This window comes from Labrus bergylta, chromosome 4 (genome assembly GCF_963930695.1).
Source record: "Labrus bergylta chromosome 4, fLabBer1.1, whole genome shotgun sequence".
In the NCBI taxonomy this organism is placed as follows: Eukaryota; Metazoa; Chordata; class Actinopteri; order Labriformes; family Labridae; genus Labrus; species Labrus bergylta.
The window spans coordinates 26,464,604-26,484,256 of NC_089198.1; the positions used below are offsets into that span (position 1 = coordinate 26,464,604).

General features: G+C 39.2%; 1 protein-coding gene across 3 annotated transcripts in view; it reads left to right on the top strand.

Annotated features, from left to right (window-relative positions):
* Positions 1 to 9,344: 9,344 nt before the first annotated feature.
* The window catches only part of LOC109984978 (RNA-binding Raly-like protein), a 43,651-nt gene continuing 33,342 nt past the window's right edge, over positions 9,345 to 19,653 (top strand). Inside the window, exon 1 of one of the 3 annotated variants that reach the window (XM_020635159.2) lies at positions 9,345 to 9,494. The gene's annotated coding sequence lies outside the window, so the exon portion shown is untranslated. The remainder of the gene's footprint in view (positions 9,495 to 19,653) is intronic. The other 2 variants (XM_020635162.2, XM_020635160.2) reach the window with 2 other exon arrangements.

Sequence of the window (19,653 nt, forward strand, 5' to 3'; positions counted from 1 at the left end):
GTACGCTTAAGAGAGGGGGGAAATGAGCAAGAGCATCAAGCTTGTTCATCAGCTGAATTAATCAGGAGCCTTAGAATCCTCCTTAGAGTGCAGGCTAGCATAATGGCTAATGACTGAACGTCTGAGCACAGTATTTCCCTAATTGAACTTTAAACACTTAAGAAAGACGAGGAGCGAAGGGACAAAAATAACACTGTGTACCCATTACTCTTTACACAGCAGAGTGAAAGATCAGGCTGAATTCTCTGTGGGATACTAAGACACAAGTTCCTGCTGGGGTTAAAGGTGCAATCAGACATTTCCACAGGAGTGAGAGTCACGACAAATCTTCTGGGTGTGCAGATCATGTCTGTTTCTAGAGTATAGCTGCAGTGTTTTGAGTCTATTCTTACTGAATGGATATTTTCAGGGAACAAGTGCTCATTGTGCAGTAAGGCCTTCTTTCGTACAATAGGCACATATTCCCAAGTGTGCCATAATACATCATGGAGTTTGCATAGCAGGTTGGTATTTTCACATTTGCAATTCAAAGCAGCTCCCCCCACATGTCGACTGCTTGCTCTCTGGAGTAATAGACTCCTGTCATTGATGGATCCCGAGGGTGCACAGAGCGAATCCTTTCTCACGTCTGTATCGATCGGCCGGAGATTCCTACCTGATTTACATTGACAAGAGCACTGGGGTCCAAATGAAAGTAAGCATGTTTTCCAAATTGGAAACACAAGGGACACGTCTCTCCGCAAACAGACAGCTGAGAAGGTAAACGCTGACGTTACCTTGGATTGAACGCTGTGGGAGAAGGCTGACTTTGCTACTTTACTGTCACTTCCTCAAGAGGCAGTGGTCAATTTAAACAGGGTCGCTCATCAGGCATGGTCATTTGAGCTATTGTTTCTTTACATTAAGCAAAGGGAAGTTGGACTGAGGAACTTTTGAGACAGAATTTGGACTATTTTTAAGGTTTAATTGGTAAGCAAACGAATGCAAGTTTGTATGAAAAAGTATGGTGGAATTGTGTTCACATGGCTGACGTACCCAAAACAGACATAGGTTAAATTCAAAGGTCACTGAATGAGAGTGAAAATTTAAATAAGAATATGTTTAAGATACGAAATTGAAAAAATTTTAAACAACTAAAAAAATAAAATAATAATAGTGTCTTTAAAAAGTTGTTTCAGGCTTTTAGAAAATGACCCTTTGGGGAGCTCATTACAGTAGGTGTTACCTGTGCAGCAAAAATAGAAATATTAAGTCTTTATTCAGGTTCATGTTTTAACCATCAGAGGTGTATCGTTAAGTTGTGCATTATATTTGTGTTGATCTTTGAAATGTTCTTGTTTTACTTTGTCACACACTTCTCCCTCTCATATGTGTAGCTTTACTTCCTGCACCTGTGCCTGATTACCCTCACCTTTCCAGAGCAATGACTCTACGTGGAAGTGTCTCGGTCACTTTGGTCTTCCAGATGTATTTCAAATATGTTTGCTTCCTTGTCGTGCTCTCAGTGTTTCTTACCTTGTTTTCCTGTATGTCTTGATCCCTTTCTTCTCTTCATGGACTCTCTAAATCAAGGTAAGCCTTTTGTTTGGCCTTTTCTTGTTATACAGTACATCCATGTCACTGACTGCTTTTGAGCCCTCTGACTGAGAGTCAATACCACACTTTATGGATGTCAGTTAGTTTGTTTGTTTGTTTGTTAAGGAACGGGTGAAATAAATAAGGGGGGGACCAAAAAGAAGCTATAACATAAAAGATAGATAGATAGGTAGATGGATAGATACTTTATTCATCCCCTGGGGGAAATTCAGGTGTATCCCATAGCTCACACATATAAGTTTAAATATTGAACAAACAGGACTACAAACGTCACAAATGATTAAACACTACATAGATAGAATTGACAGATAATTAAAATCCAAACCACACAGTAACAATGGAGCCACAAGGGCATCCAGCCACACAATACAACACAGAGAGAGAAACTTCATCAATGAGTGAGTGAACAATACAAGGATAATACATGACACAACCTGGCATAATAAGTCCAACATTCACTTCTGTTTTAGCTCTATTTTGGTCTCGACCAGCTCCTAAAAAGAAATGTTAATTTTCTTGTGTATATACCCCTACACAAGCATTATTTTTGTAGCTGAGCAATCAGTGGGCAGCAGGTTTTGGCTGAACAATAAAACAGGAAAAAGGAAAACACTTTTAATAAAAGCCTCTAAGTTGAATCAATGCAGTAAAGACAATAAGCTGAAAAATACTAAACTGTAAGAGTTTCAGGAAGCCAGAGGCTGGTGAACTTTCTTGGTTAGTTTGTTACAATAAAAGGGACTTTTGATTTACATGTAGTGATTTGATCCATTTTTCAGATTAAAATATTGCAGCACAGAGCAGTTTTACAAATATAAGATTCAATCAACAGAAGCATTTTGTGTTTCAGACTTTGACAGCCTTTTCCATATAACTGAATGAAGCTTCACTTTTTCTCTTATTTCAAAAAGAATAATACTATCACGAGGGGAAGTTTGCCAGGTTAACTCACAATATGATACAAAGAATCACAGCATATGGGCGGCCATATTGAGGAGCCAAATGAACAGATGGACTAAAACCCACACAGTCATTAGGTGTTGAGGCTCATTTAAGAGTCAGCACCATAGCCTGGATGTATGATTTTAAAAAGTCAGAATTGCTTTTAAATTTCAGCCAGAGTCTGTCCATAAACATTAATGAATACAGAGACCAGATCATTGAGGTTTAGTTCAAAATCTACACAGCCTTTGACTGAGGTTGACCAGGGTGTAAAAAACTCATAGACAATGAGATCAAGATATGTCAGAATTAAACACATGAACACAGACATGGTGGGACACTTGTTATAAAGAAAAAAACATGAACGTTTAATTCATATCTGACAGGGAGCAGCTGAGGTAGCGAGGCTGATGTGATTATGTTGTTGACGGCGGCTTTGCATGATGTGAGAGCTGACAGGGCCAGCAGCTCAGGGAAATGTGAGCCTAAAAAAATGTCAAGGGTTTTAGTTTCACAGAGGAATGCTACAGATCTTGGGGAAATGTCAATGTGTATACACATTAAAAGGTTACGCTTCATCAGACGCATGCACGCGGCAGATGCACAAACACATGATCTGCCGGGGAAACACGCAAAATACACAAACAGCTACTGCACCCGTGAATGACCTTTTGTCGAATCATTATTTTTGAATTAGATGCACAAATGGTGTTTTCACGAATCCTGCAGACATTTAAATTACTTTGTTTTCTGTAATTTCTGTGGGAAATGGCAGTGCATGCAAAGAAATGCCTAAAATATGGGGCAGAGAAGAGAAGAAGAAAAAAAACAGGAGAGAACAAGGACTCAAAATTTCCTCAGAGCTGTACCTTAGACACCATTAAAATGCACATTTTTATCCCCAGAGAGAGTCTTGAATAATACTGGCAGCATTATACCAGGACAAAGCACACCACTCAACCACTTACTTTCACTTCTCTTTCTACATACGCTAAATTGTATTAAATAGCTTCAATCAGTGTGCGGACGGTGAATCCCTGCTGCTAATGCACTATCCATGTTTGAAAAGGGGGCTGTTGTGGGCGAAGCAGCAGTCCCTTTGCCATTAACATTGCATTACATGTCCCGTCCCCCACTATAATTACAGCTCTCGCTCCATCAGAGTGCAGACTCATGACTCGACCTGAGGCGCAGGATAAATCCTGTTGTATCAGGTGTTATGAGAAAGAGACTCGGCCTGAAAATCACAAACACACACACACACACACACACGCACACACACATACACACACCTTGTCTGCAATCACCTCCTTCTCCTGCATGGCAGGGAGCTGGGAGCTGGGAGTGTCAGCCAGAGTATCAGCTAAGATGAGCTGTGTGCCAGATATCGTTGGACTCTGCACACAAAGCGTTGGTATACCAGCCAGAGAAATCACCATGTGCACTGGGGTGGAGGAAGGTGGATGGAGATGAATAGATACAGAAATCCATGGTCCTATGGCTTCTGCTCAGAGACTTTCATGACACTGAGAAGGGAGAACTGCTGTGATTCTTTTTCAGCGTTGCTTTTAGCTGAACTGACATCTCAGAGAACTGTGATGAGTTGATGTAGAAATAGCAGGCCACATATTTCCATAACAGGGCCGACATGCACCGCTGAAACAAGCTCCAGCATAAGTTGATCCAGCTTATCGTCCATCATTTAGTGTGTGTATCACTTATTTTTATATTCTATGAAACTACTCACTTGTTTTAGAGTTACATTTCAAAGTTTAGGTTCAATGTAATCTTGGAAAGCATCGGCCTTCATCTCACAGCCACATAGCCTCTCGGGGGTGTTGGCACTCTTTCCAGTGCCTCGGTGTAGCCAGTGGTTAGCTTGTCTTCCTTTTTCTGTTCCGCTGATTTACTCACAGTCGGACTAGCAGCCTGAGAAGCAAGACCAAATTGCAGTTGAGAATTGAGGTATAACAGCTGATTGTTGGCTACACAGTCCTCATCAGGTGTGACAAACAAATCGACTCTCTACACTTGTTACCTGCTGACTTGGGGGAGGAGCTCTGTAATCAGTGCCACCTTACCTCAGATGGACTCAATCCCATTACCTGGACTAAAGAAGACTGGAGCACGATTTAACAAAAAATACAAATCGAAATGTCCCCTCTTAAGAAGTCAAATCAAAACAAACCCACATATTATAGAAGTGCATACATACAGTTTATATCAACTAAGCAAATCAAGAGTATCTTGTTCCACATACATATTGTTTCAGAAACATCCATTCATGAGCAAAATGAATGTGCACCTCCCTCTCAGCCTAAGAAAACGACTTTTATTAAAGATGATTTGATTTACAACGTGCCAAAGGAGACTGTCGGCTCAGTGACACACACTGTTGTGTGATTGATGCCAGCGGGTCTTCTCATCACCAAAAGTGTTTTTATAACCCTAATCTCTTCCTTAACCCAAAATAAAACGTCAAGAGACCTCTAACAGAGTTACAGTGGTTCACTATTGCACACACACAGACTCTGAAACGAGGGTCCTGTTTGTTAAAGCTCCACACATAAACAATGTTAAGCCATCAACACACAGGCTTCCAGTTATTTCGAATGGTGTCATAATACTGAGTATTGTGTCTGTTGTTTAAAAAAACACTGTGAAGTGTTTAGTGAAAAGTGTGAGGTGGAGAATGTGCCGATATATGAAAACATTTCTGTTCAATGTAGCTCTTTAGTAAACCGCCATGTCCGTTATCAGAGACTATTTACCTGCTTTGCTTTGCTTGTTTGTCTTACAGATTTTTTAGTAGAAACACTGTTTCTTTTTTAGCAATAACTTTTTACTGTTTTTTTTTATTTTTTTATTTAACCTTTATTTAACCAGGAAAAAGTCTCATTTAGATTAAAAATCTCTTTTACAAGAGCGTCCTGGCCAAGACAGGCAGCAGCACAATTACAGGGTTTCAGACATAAAACAATTTACATAAATAAAGGAATCACAAAATGAACCATTCATCAAAATCTGTCATAAGTCATCAGCAACAAAGCGATCAAAAAGGGCAACACGAGTTAGTGTACTTTACATTAACATAATTATGTCCAATAACAACAATCTACTGTTTTGGGACACTGCTATAGTCAGCCCCCACTGAGGACATTATGTCAGCCCAACATGAGTTTACTTTAAACCTAACCAAGAAATTCTGGTGTATAAGCCAAACTAGACACAACCTTTTGGTGGAAACGGTTAGGGCCTGAAAATAACACAAGACTTGATTAAGTTAAGGCCATGAAAGTGTTTCTTTCAGCTTAATGGTTCAGGCTCAAATATTGCGTCCAAAGCAGGGTTTTTTGTATTGTTTTGGCACATTTAGCAGTCTCCTGAATGAAAGAGAAACATAATAAACTGGAAGCATTAAATTAGATGGCACAACAGATGTTTATGTAACAACTAGCTGGATGTTTCAGGTTCTAATGGTATAATTTAAAAGAGGACTTTACACACACACAAACAATAAAGCTGGTAGAGTAAATCATCATTGGCAAACACTGAAGCCATAACAAGGCATGGTTTGAAGTTTAAAGTGCATCTCCACTTCCTACAAAAACTGCATTTATTTTATTATATTTGTTTTTTTCTGTCTTTCTCTTTCTCATTGAACTTGTCTAACATGATCAATACATTACTGGAACTGTATTTGTTAGCATACCTGTCATTGTGTATTGTTTAATCATGTTTTTCTCTTTTCCTTTGTCACTTTTTCTCCTGTTATCTTACCAATAAAGGAGGAAAAAAGAAGTTAAAACGCAGTCAGCGTCTCGCAGTTCAAGGACAAGTTGTCTGTCACAGCAAAATAAAAAGCAACAGCATTTTAACACACCATGGGATTTGAACACCATCAAGAGTCACACCTTATAAACCCACCAGAGCACAAAAACACATCTGACGTATATCCCATGATGTTTGCCAAAATCTATCAAAACATTTGTCCTTGTAAAGAGGAGACAAAGAGGCCTGGTAGGGAGCATGCTGCCCTTGCATCTGTCTGTCTGTGCCTATCAGCCCCTTGAGAAGTCATTGATCCGTACAGACCCTTTGCTCATATGCCCAGCAGACGCTGCAGCTACAGCAAAGACTTCTGCTCCTCCCTGACAGCACGACCATTTGAGTTTCCGTCAAGAACAGGCAGGAACCCTGCGGCTGTCAACCTTACAGAGCGGGATCAAATGAAACATGATGACAAGCCAACAGGCGGGAGTCTAAGATTTCTGACTAAAAGTGCACCTTTCATATCCTGGAGTTACCTTAATGTTTTGTTTAAAAAATGCTCACTCAATATTTCCTTTCACCTTTGGGCTCTATTTGAACTCATTGCTTGACTTTAACTGAGCTTTAATCTCTTTTAAAAACGGCCCTGAGTGCTAATATTCTCACTAAGGATCAATGTTCTTTAAGGTTCAACAGAAACTCAGTTGATTTGTCCTTTAAGTAGTTTTTAATGAGAGAGAACTCAGACGTTTGAGTTGTGATGATACATTGAAACCTTCTTCAATCATTCAGTGGGAGATAACAGCCTTCAGCGACCAGGATAATTAGCAAAGGGGACCAAATTTATGTAAATAGAATAATGAGCTACTCGGAGCAATAAGATGAAAAATGCTGTTTGACTTAATTGTGACACGATATTCCCTTTTATTTTGTTAGTTAGCTTTGGGTGTCATTTCTGGTATTTGGGACTTCGCTGAGCTCCCAAAGTAATTTTTGGAGAAATGGGAACATGAAGACTAAAAAAAAAAAAAACATAGACTTTAGATCATCAGAGAGGTTTTTAATGAACCCCTGGTCAGCCAAACTTATTTGGGAGAGAAAACTCAGGAAAAGGCAAAGTTGTATCTCAAAAGGTTTGTTGTGAACACACTTTAGATACAAGTTTACTGACTTCTGCTTTCACTTTGACCTACTTCACATCTCCAGTGCAGAGTGGGATTATTACCAGCATTTCAAGTCTGTTTACAGTTGGCTGTAACTCAAAATAAGAAACATCTGACTGAGCCAAGCTGAACTATTTGCTTTACTACTGTACAATCTGATCAGGTAGCTATTTTGCATTACACCAATGTTCCCTGGTGACAGTTAATGCATAGGTGAGTGCCGTCTCATGAGAACTAATGTAATTATTGGAGTAGAGCAACATTTTAAACCACATTTCTAAAAAAGAAAATGGAATTGAGGTAATAGTTTGGAGGGATGCAAAACTTATTTTTGTTGCATTTGGATGTAGAAGAAGAGAACATTCCTTTTTTGATTAAGCCTATGTTAGGGCTGGCTAAGGCTTGGACTCATATGGTTATTATGCTATAGGTTTAGGCTGCTGGCACCCTGAGCTCTTCTCTCGCTCTCTTGCTCTCTTTTTCTCTCATTCTCTCTTTCTCACTATCTCTATCTCTCTGCATGCATTCACATCATATAACTGAATTTCACTAACTTGTATTGCATTTTAGCTATTCTTTTTTCATCTTCTTTTGGAGTTAGAAGGGACCATAACATACATGAAGGATACAATGGTGCTAACAAACTGAACACAGTAGGCCCAAGTCTAATTTATCTGCTTACAAGCCAGATATGTGAGCACTTACATGGATATCTGCTAATTCGTGCTAACAGTCATAGTAATAAAAGTATGGTAATAATCATCAAGAGACAAATAAAATGTTAGTCTGTAAGAACAATGAATTGTGAATCAAGGGATAATTTAGTATTCAGACAAATCTCTCAAAAGGATGGAAGAAAGGTCACATTAAGAGACTCAAAACTAGCAGCCAAATGTGGCTCAGGCAGCAGTGACTATATACAAAACTTTGAATCTTACCCGGTGATTCAAAAGAGAACAAATTAAATTGACTAGAACAGTTTTGTAACCTGATGAAAACATGTTTATGTCCACTCTAAACTGGGATATTGTATCAAGGAGCTCTCTGGGAATTGACTGACTTTTGGATCAAGACTCAAGGGGTCATCAGAGAAACTGCAATTTCTGGTTCCTCTTGTGTTTGCTTTTATTTTTAGCCTGTGAAGACCCTTGGGAGAAATCTTCTTGCTCCAAGAACCTGGTGGGCTAAGGTTGTAAGTAAGTTTAAAACGATATGGCAACCTCTGGTGTCAAAAAAGAAGGCAATGAGGATACGTTAAAAAAAAACAAAAAAAAAACAGTTCCTTGAGGGTCCACTTGATACTGGCAATGCAAGACAAAAAAAGATTCCCATTAGAACCAATTTTAAAATGCCAAAATAATAAATTATGTGTAGACAAATGCATTGTTTTGTTATTGTTATTTATGGTATTTTCTTCATGAATTTTGAATTGGACTTTATTTAATAGGTTTAGAAAAAAACAAAAAAAACACGAAAAAGGAAATTTGAAAAAAAAAAAGAAGTGACATTCACATATTATACATTTGAATTCTGGTTGAAAAAAAATTCACTGTTTTGTTATCCTATCCTCCAATAACAGTCAATTTGAGCCTTTCATTTCAAACAGAGGTGTTTACAGTAACACAAAAATCAAATTTAATCCATTTATTAATTTAGTTATGTAGTTAAGATTACAAATAATCCATATTTTACCCTTTATGAAGCATCTGATGACTGATACATTCAGTTTCACAGGATAGTACTCGGATACTATTTTCAGAAACTCGTATAGAACAGAGAAGAAAAATCGTTTAAATTACAAGAGAAGCTCGTATCAATTACATCGCTGAATGCCTGCGCCTCTGAATCTCAGACTGATTCAGAAACTCTGGCCAATCCCGAGTCACGTGACCCAACCACCGGCAGCGACTGCGAGCGCAAAAGCTTGGACGCAGAGCCTCGGTGCATACCAGCCTGCACACCACCAACCACCACCTCTATACGCCTCATTTCTTTTTAATTGAAACCTTTTACTCCCTCTCGGTGAGTACATTTTCCACTGACATTTTCTCACGCATATTTTTGTCCTCTTTTTCTTGCTTTCTTGTCTTGGTGTTGCGACATGGGGAAACTGTTTTCTCGTTTTCTGCATGCAGTGATTTAAATCTTTGGATGCTGAGTGTTGTTGCTCCGGCGACATCCACTGAGAAATCTCCCTACGTGCCTGTGGACGCTCTTGATATTTTCCCCCCTTTCCTTTCTCTCTTTCTCTTCTCCACCCGAAGCAGCCTCTTTGCGAGCTCAGGTGTTATCATCCCAAACCTTTTGCTTATTTTCAGGCTTTTTCTCCGTTATCATGGCTTGTTTTGGAGCTGTTTTGGTGCTTTTCTCTGATCTTGCAGTGTTTCTCTGGTGTTGGAGACTGTGCGTCTCCGAGGGCGCAAAAATAACAGTTTTGATTTTCTTCTTTGAGGATTTTGCTTTTCTAATAGGTGAGGAATTCAACTTTCCTGGAGTCTGTTTTGGCATTTCCTTTGTACTTCTTAATGCAGCCTCAACGAGTGACGGAAACTTTTTTGTTTTTCAAAACGAACAGCTCGGACTGAACTGGATTTGTGCTTAATTTTCAAATTGTTTTATAGATCTTTCAATACATGTAGAAATGTCATTAATACTCAGCAGAAGCACAAATAACCATCTATAGTCATGTTGCTTTTAAATGACTGATTGAAAGTGATCAAATAAACCAAAGAAAGCAGGATATTTGTCCCTCAAAGTTGCCTTTCAGAGACAAAAATTAGAAACATTTCAAACAAGTATAATGAATGCAAATCACTGCTGTGCAAAACAAAACAAGAGCAACAACAGATTCCTGCCAATTGAACCAGACACAGCTGTGCTCCTCCGCCCTCTTTCTCCTGCTACACACACACACACACACACACTCACACACACAAACCTTGTATCATATGTGAGTGTGATAACTGGCGGATACACCACAAACACACACACAGAAGCTTGGAAACTTAAACCTGCTGAATGAGTCAATGGGGAGGAAGGTGGGGGGTGGGGGGGGGGGAGGGTTGGGGGAGGGAGTTGTTTAAGGCCTTGGCAATTTTTGCAGCAGCTCATTATGCAAATCAAGTTGATAGATTTTGATGAATATTTTGACCTTGACATGCCGCTAGAAGTTAGCCGCAAACCCACAGGCGACAAATTAAAAAACACAAAAAATCTCCTCAAATTAGCAGTTCCCCCCAAAAAAGACTGCAGGATTCACCTCTGGGTTCATCCTTCTCCAAAGTTTGTTTTTGCGGTCTTTAAAAAAAGGAAAAACCTTTCAATCACTCTCAACAGATACAAGTGAATTCATTTGACAGCTACTCCAGCCTTCAGACTTTGCAGGTCAGGGAACAGGTGGGGGAAGTCGAGCATGAAATGTGTTGCTACGCAAACAATACTTATCTCTGCTGGGGGATGAAGTGGGAGACTGGTTCTGGAAACGCCAGCCTATATATGCATGCATTGAATCCCATATGAGCCCAGAGGGGAGAGTATAGGAAGGAAGGTTAGGCATAAAGTTTCCAGCATTTCGGGTTCGGTCAGTAATCTGTCCCCGCTCAGCCTTCTGCACCCGTGGGCTCTGGGATGATCATTGACCCTTAGCAGGTGTAGGACGTGGGGGCCGCCTCAAAGCCACGCACCACAGAGTCCATCTTCTGAAAGATACGGATGAAAAACATTTTTGAGCTGCTCCAGCTTTCAGACTTTAGGTCAAAGAACAGATTAGGGGAGCTGCTTCTCTCGGTTTTCTTTTTATATCCCTGCATGTGGAAGATAACCAAAGAGAAACACACACACACAGGAGGCAGTAGACAAAAAAAGACTGTACAGAGTAAAAAACAGTGTTTCTCTGGGGTGAAAAACTTGCAAGACATCCACATATATGTTAGCAACTTCTCATAGAAAAGTTCTGTTACATTTTGTATTTTGCGATACCCACCACTTCTTATTAGAGCTTCTATTCTTGGATTCATAGGCGAACTTCCACGCCTGCGTAAGTCATATTCAAAACATTTTCAGTCGTTTTTTCAGAAGTTTAGATAAACTACTGCCACAGCCTATGCATGCACCTGATGCTCCGTTTCGTTGTGATGCCTGCCATTAGCCCGGCAGCGTCGGTATCTCAGCACCACGGCCAGCTCTCTTTTTTTTATTTTTTATTCTCCCTTCAAAGAGATTGTGCCTGATTTCAGCACCATGGACAGCTGCCAGTGCTTTATTGCTCTGGCAGCTGGAGCGAGCTGATTCTTGCCTGGAAGTCTAGAGAGTCTCTTCTCACTAACCCCTGCCCTCTCCACCACACGCGTCTTATTCTGAGCTATTTCAAGCTCACTTCCCTTTATTCAAGAGGTTGAAACAGAGGTTGAACCCTAGATAAAGAGCTAAATGATAACACTTTCACAGAAGGACTCCCTGTATTATTTAAAGTTGTGAAAAAAAAATGTACTCAATCTTATTCAAACCAAAAGTGGATTCAATGTTATATTGAAATATATTTGTACAACAGCTGTGTTGTAATTTAACAAAATAAGAGTTAAATATACCATACATAGCTACATAAACTACCAGCAGGAGAGCTGAATGGACAAATTGCTGTCAAACCAAAAATGATGAAACACTGTATTCTTTGAATGTAGCTTTAATTACATGAATATATTATTGGACAAAGTTTATATTGTACATAGTCAGGATAATGATTACAAATACCCAGATGTAACAGGCTACACCTAAAATGAACTTAAGGTTGCTGGATTTTTGTTAACTTGCAGAAATAGTTTGGTTATTGTTTATATTTTCCAAACTGAATCTAAACCCACGATCTTGTGGAGTAACACAGCAGAAACGGTAATAGGGGTATTTATAGGATAGTTCAACATACCAGTTGGGTTATAAATTGGTGTTGATGATATTTAGTGTATTTGTTGTCTCATTAAACAATAAACCACCAGCTGTGATGGGCCAGCTGCACCGAATAAACCTCAGTTTCTCACTCCTGTTTTAACACTATCAAAGCCCTTTTTTATGCTATTAAAGTTTTCTAACGGAGAGTTTTTCATTATCAGAGTTAATTTAAGATCTGTCATCTGTGATATCCCACAGTTGTCTCACACAAGTTTGTGCAATCCTCTGTAAAGTTAGACTTGATTACTACATTGTATTTTCCCAACATAATTCAATGGTGGTTCGGTGGCCTGTTGGGCTTCCTGCCAGAAAGATATTTTCTCTTTCATGCAGGAGACTGCTCTTTGAGTTCTGTCTTTCTTTTGTAATACAAGTGTTTGTTTAGCACATCAAATTGACTACAAAACTATAATACAGATAAGACAGACGTGATGAAGGATTCACAATCAATAGACAGAGAGAACAGGAAAAGAACCTCTAAAAGATTAAAACATGTGCTGTACTTAAAAGGCTGCCCTTAAAAAAGAATGCATGAACAACATGGCAGTATAATATCTCATTCAAATACAAATGCATCTGCATACACATTTACTGTTGAGGCCAGCCTTAGAGACTCTCCACCTTCCAGGAAGGTAGTACTGTGGGGTAACCTTACAGAGTGTAGAGAACTGTTCCCATGTCGCAGGTCAGTTTAAATAAGTATTCAAGGTGCATATTCAATTAATAGCCATGAACATTTTCTTTTTATGTATACTTTCTGCATCTCTTATGGTCTAGTTGTGCTCTGTGTAAAATCAAATGCAGAAGTTTGGTCAGATTTCTGGATAGATTATTGAGGTTTGTGTAAAATGAAATGAATGTTTGGTTTCACACGGGACACAAACTCTTGTACATTATCAATGTCTGTTTGTTTGATCCAGTTTTCCACCCAAACCTCCTCCCTTAAGAGCTTTGTCCCTCTTTAAAGTACACCATCTGCTTTAAGATCATAAATAGGGTTGCAGTTGGTCCAGTTAAGGCCTAAACAAATACAACGGGGAAATGACAACTGATGTTATAAATGAAATGTCATTTAAATGTCAAATGACAATAATAAGCTTTTCTCTAATGACTACAAATACTCTGACAGTCTATTTTTGGTCAATCCAAAGCATGCATCACTGCTACTTAAAATACTCAGTATCAGACCACCAATCATGTATTAATCCAATGCTGAAAATAGTCCCCAATCAATACACTATTTATTTTTATGTGAGTAAGGTTTGCAAAATCTACAGAGTCCTGCAGACTGAGGAACTTATTTATTTACCCGCCTTTTCTATTAACTACGGTATATGTTTAACACTTTTATTGTTAGCGGAAGGTAATGAGCTAAGGGGTTTGAACCACAGACTGGTTTGACTAACGTGACGAAGATGGAGTTAAAAACAAGTGTCTGTCTTTTCATGAGATTTATTGGATTGTGCAGCAGCTTTTTCTTTTAGAAAAAACAAACCTGCAATCTAGCTTACACAGAAGGATCGGAAGTACAGTATGTACTGTAGCAGCTGTTGCATTGTTTTCTAAAGAACAATGTAACATATTGACTCAAATGTACCATACAGTTACTCTCTGACACAGTCCCAGCTTAAATGAGACACTGTGAGCTTTAACAATGTCACATGTGTTGCATGGATATTGGTTTGGATTGCGTTATATTGTCAGGTGTAACTGCTATGAAATGTGTGAAAAAAGATACAAGGGAGACAATGGATCTGTGAGACTAGAAACCTTTTATTTTTGTCTGGATCTTTCCAGGTCCTATACAGTCAATGTTGGTTTCAAATGTGCGTTGTTTATCCGTCTTGATGTAGCATGGATTCACTCTACTGTCACTATGTTTGCTGAATCAGTTTATGTAATACAAAAAACTGAATGCATTACCAGCTTTCAATGTTTAAAAGCAGAGCAGAGCATATTTAACCATTTGAATTGCAAATTGTTCACAAAATGAAACCATAATCAATTCTTAGTTGTGTTGTTTTTGAAATTCGTGTTCATGTTGAACTCATTAAGTTTCATGCATATTAAACTCTCTCGCCCATTTTCACCTTTGACCCTTCAAACCATCACCGCCATATGACTCTGCATGTCACTCTACAGCCTGCTCGTGCTTTAAAGCAGGAAACCAGCTAATTGCTCGCAGCTCTAGTGACCCACTTACTTTAGCCTAGTGGAGCGAATGCTATATTTGGCAGTCACACAAGAGGAGAATTAAGGAAATGGAGAAATTTGTCAGTGCCAGGAGATATGAGAAAGCATGGCACATGTTCATACGTATGCCCCCGAGCATTGCTGTGGACTCCCCTGCTACAACAGCAGGTGGAGTCTTGTTCTCTCTCTTTTTTCTTCGAAGGCACATATTGATGCAGGAGTAATCCCTGCTTTGGAGTGTTTTCCTCATAGCGGGAAACAGGGAAAGCATCCAGATGAAATAGAATAAATAAACTTTAAGAACGCGCAAAAGGCAACAACGTGATGCATGATGATGCAACAAGGGATTTCTGAGGCAAAATCGCTGGCACGGGCTGCTGGCAGAGAGAAAACAGGGTTAAAAATATTCACTTTAAACAATATGTCCCTGTGGAACCAACAAAGCAACATCTAAGGAGCTGTTTGCCTTCAAAGCGTAGATGAATCCAAACTCAGTAAGTTGTTCTGTGTATCACTTTAGTAACTGTTTACAAAAGCAGAGAACACAGTTGTAAGTTGCACAAATGATGCACACTGACCTCAAAGATTAGGTGTATGAAAGCACGCACAAAGCACGCTTTGATTTCAGAGATAATCAGCCCTTCTGCTTTTGCAAGATGCAATCTTAAATGTATTGCAGAGATACGGCATCTTCCCGTCTCACTGTATAGGTCACATTGTGCTTTTATCTGCCTGCTGTCATCAACGGTCTGGGCTATAGGTTGCTTCAAATCAGATTACGGTACAACTCATTTTAAGCCCGTTGGTCGTCTGCCCTCAGTCGCAACGCTTCACAGAATCGCCCATAAATTCACTTTGAAGGGGGGAGGGAAGAGGAGAGATAAAGCTGATGGAAATTGGAATGTGTTCTCCATACAGGAGCTCTGTATAACCACACAGCTCACACAGGGGGAGCACAGCCTTCCAGTTCAAAAAGTGCCTTCATTAAAGGTATGAAAAATATATAAATGATAAAAGGCTGATAGCACGGAAATATAAAAGGATGGATTCATAGTAATAATTTATAAAGCAGCTCTACCTACCTGCCTGCCTACCACATGATGTATGTCTGCGTTTCCCATCTTTGATATTCTGGTCCGAGGACCAGCTCTGAGCTCCTTGAAGATGATTGGCATTGCAAATGTCTCTCTCTTTCTTTTTTGAACTTCTCTCATTCCCTCCTTCCATCTCACCCCTTTATTTCCCTCTCTGCTTCTCTGTCTCTGTCCTTTTGTTGCCATTCTCTTCTCTCTTTCTCCAATTTAAACTCAGGACGGGTATTATGCAGAAGGTAATGGGGTGCAGGAACAGAGGGGGAAAAATGAGAATAGAGTGCTTGACGGTCATTCTTCCTCGTTGAGATCCACAGCAAACATTCTTTAGAGAAATTCCAGGAACATTATACTGCGGTAAACAGGCCTCACCACTGCAAGGCTCGTTATGTGTGCAGAAATAGGCTATTCTCTATCCTCTCTGCACCGTTAGCTGGTATTTACTGTACAAGTCCTACAGGAGAGATTAGATTCCGCTGGGCTGCTCTGGGTGGGGAGCAGAATGGCCCAGCCAGGACCTCTATTCATTAAGCCCTTAATTGCTAATTGAGGTCTTTGAATGATTCAGCAATAGCTGCCGCTGTTGGGGCATTAGCTGAGTAATTTATGGCTGCATGGGAGCAGGCAACAAAAATGAACAAGGGGCGAGAAACTGTTATTAAAGAGGACATTGGTGCCTGCACAGCATTGTTATTAAAGCGCCACCTCGTGTTAACCCTTGAATGTTTGTGCAATGCCTTTTTATAGCAAATCTCTTACTATTTGTCTGTGATGAGTTGACTTTAGTTCATTGATTCAGTGATGACATATCCTGCCAGTTAGCTGTAGTTGTTTGACTCTTCAGCCCTCATGCATTATTAACTGGATATTTTATGGTTGGTCATTCTCTTTGTCCTGGTGTATGGTCTACCTTTTTTTTTTTTTTTTTAATTTGTTTTCTTGTTACGAAAATGACAATTGGAAGACTCCAGCAGCCAGACCAGCTACAATCATTATTTCTTGCTGTAAAATGTCCCAGTGGCTCCTTCTTTGAGGGCTTTTCTGCTTTATTATTATTCACTGTAGTATTTTGATATGCCCTCACCTTTATGCTGCACTCATGCCCACAAAAATACAGAAAGAGAGAAAATAACGCATCCCTGGCTGCAGCACAGCTCTAAAGTGTTCACTGTTTAGAAATGTAAAAAGGTTTATTATTTAAATGTATTCTGTATTAATATTTATCAGTAGTTATAAAGAATATGACAAAATGGAAAAATGCTTGATGTAAAGATCGACAACACCACGGTGCTCCTGTGTTATACAAAGCTAAAGCCAGAGGTAAAGTGTGTTGCTCTAGCTTAGCGATAGCATCAAGACTACAGTCAGCCTAGCAGTTAGCCTAGCATGACAGTTTAGGCAAATTAAACTTGTTTTACACAGTGTTCTTGGGGATTAACGTTTGGAGAAAAATGTGATGATCATAGTGCGTAAGGAGTGAGTGTTTTAGTCGGTTACCTTACGACAGAGCTATATGTAAATTAGAATTTTCATACTGTTTTAACATAGTGTAGCTATAAGCTAAACTGCTCCTGACTGCTCTCAGTCTCAATATTTTCATCTCTGTGCAGTAAGCAGAGCAAAACAATTAACTTTTATCATTTGATTTAGATTCATAGTTGTTATGTAATTAAAAATCATTTAGCCATTTAGCGTACAATTAGCTTCTAATCTCCTCGAGCAATTTGAATAAACAGTATATGATTAAACATCTATGATGGCTTCTTCTTTATGAAAGAAAATGGAAATCTGTTTCAAATCAGCAACAATCACTTATTCTTCCACTAAATCTGCCACTTGTGCTGTCAGTTAGTCATTGTATTACTACTTTCAGTTTTTATATCATTCACTGCACCATTTTGATATATCAGTTTTTTAAGCTTCACACGTGCTTAGCAGATATTAGAGAGAGGGATTACCATGGAGCAGGCTTAGTTTTTAGTTCAGTGTCTTTGTTGTTGGCATTAAGAGTTCAGGTGTTTAGCAGTTAGCATGGCTCTCTGACTCTCCATTAAACAAAAACTTGTTTTTTAACAAACACGATCAAAAGTGTTGATTCTAAGGAGGCCCATGTTGGCTGATGTTTTAACTATGGACAGAGCTTCATGTTATTAACTTTTCCTACTTCATTTATTTGCTAAGCTAAATCTGTCAAAAGTGTCTTATTCATGCACTGAAAAAGGGGATAATATCAATCTTTACACCTTAAACCAAGTAAGCAATCTATTAACACTGAAGTGAATGAGAATACAACGTTTTTTTAATCAATAGTTTTTCACCATTGTAGTGTGATTTAGCACCATCTATTAACCTCAAGCCATTTACATACAGACAACTAAAACGTTTTAGCATTCAGGTAATTTGGTCTTTTGTAAAATCTCCCATTCGGTCAGTCAGTGAGTGTTTTTTATCACTATTAACTTTCATATTATTCACAGCAGTGTTAAGATAAATTTTCACTTTTTATGCTTTATATGAGCTCACAAAACAAGAGGAAAAAGGGGGAAATAAGACATACCGACACTGCAGCACAGTTCGTAAATTTAGACTGTATAAAAATGTAATTAGATTTCAGTCCACATTTATTCCCCTGTAATGTGTTTGGCTGTCATTCAAAAAGAACGAGGCACAAAGAGGGAAAAAAAGGCTTATTATAGACGCATACTTCATTCTCTGAGCAGACATATTTTTCCCAGTGAGGCACTAAAAGTCAAGACATAGTTTGGAGACGTTGGTCTCTTGAGCCTGATAATGGTGACGTGCTGATGTGTCCGCAGGCAGTCTATGAAGACGTCTACAAATGAACCCTCAGACATATTTCACACTTCTGAAGACAGCTGAGGTTCTCAGCTTTTGGTTGTACACTGTCAATGTGCTGTAGGTAAACTACTGCAAAGCAACATTTGAATAGAGGAGAGCTAGTTTGGCCTGAATGCAGCCTTCACATCCCGAATGCATTTGTCACTTTGGATGAGGAGTTTTCATTTTTGAGTGCAAGTCAGCGAAGAGAGATCAGGGAGAGAGGAAGTGCTAAAATGATTACTTTCACCACTTCCTCGCTTCTTTATCTCAGGAGAATTCAGACTCTGAAGCCCCTGACAGACGGTGTGAAAGGAGCAAAGAGGATCCATGAAATACTTACACTTGGAACCTTTACAACGCAGGAGGAAGCTGCAGAAAATCACTGTCAGGCACTCACTTCTCTTTTTAGGAAAGACTTTCAAGGGAAAAACAAAAAGTATTTGTATGGAAAAACATGCCAGTGATGAGTTGGAACGTGTCCACAGCCTCAGTGATGCATGAAGATGTTATTTAGCATAAATTTCCAGAGCACTAAGAATGCCAAGATGAATCCAAACTCAGCTGTCTTCATCCTGCCTTTTCCTATCAGGCTGCTTTGAGTTCTGTGCGAGTGTGTTTTCTGGTCTGGGTCGTTTTCCACCAGCGTTTGCAAGCAGTTATGCCACATGGTCTTTTATAAAGGCTTCAAGAATCTTAGAGACTCATGAATATTGTAAAAGAGTGGCCTTGTGAGTCTCTTTTTTCAGTTCTGAATGAGCTGGAGGAATAATGTAAAACGCTATCTTGTGACCGTTTTCATTATAATCATGTAATTTAGGGCAATTAACAAGATAATCCTTGAGCAACTCTGGGGTTCTAATCGACTATGATATACAGTATGTGGAGGAAGAAAGCGGAGAGCTTATGAGGGCTTCAATGGGCTAAAGATTGCCTGCAGTTCTTTTATAAACCAGCTGCAGCCTGTGGCTATTTAAAGAAGGAGTTCAGTGGTTGCTCAGTGACCAATTGATGCTGTCAGCTTCTAATACAAGCCTGACAAGTTAAATGACTTTGTAGAAAACTATGAACCATTACCCAAGCTAATGTTCTGTGTCTACAAGTAAGTTTGCAGC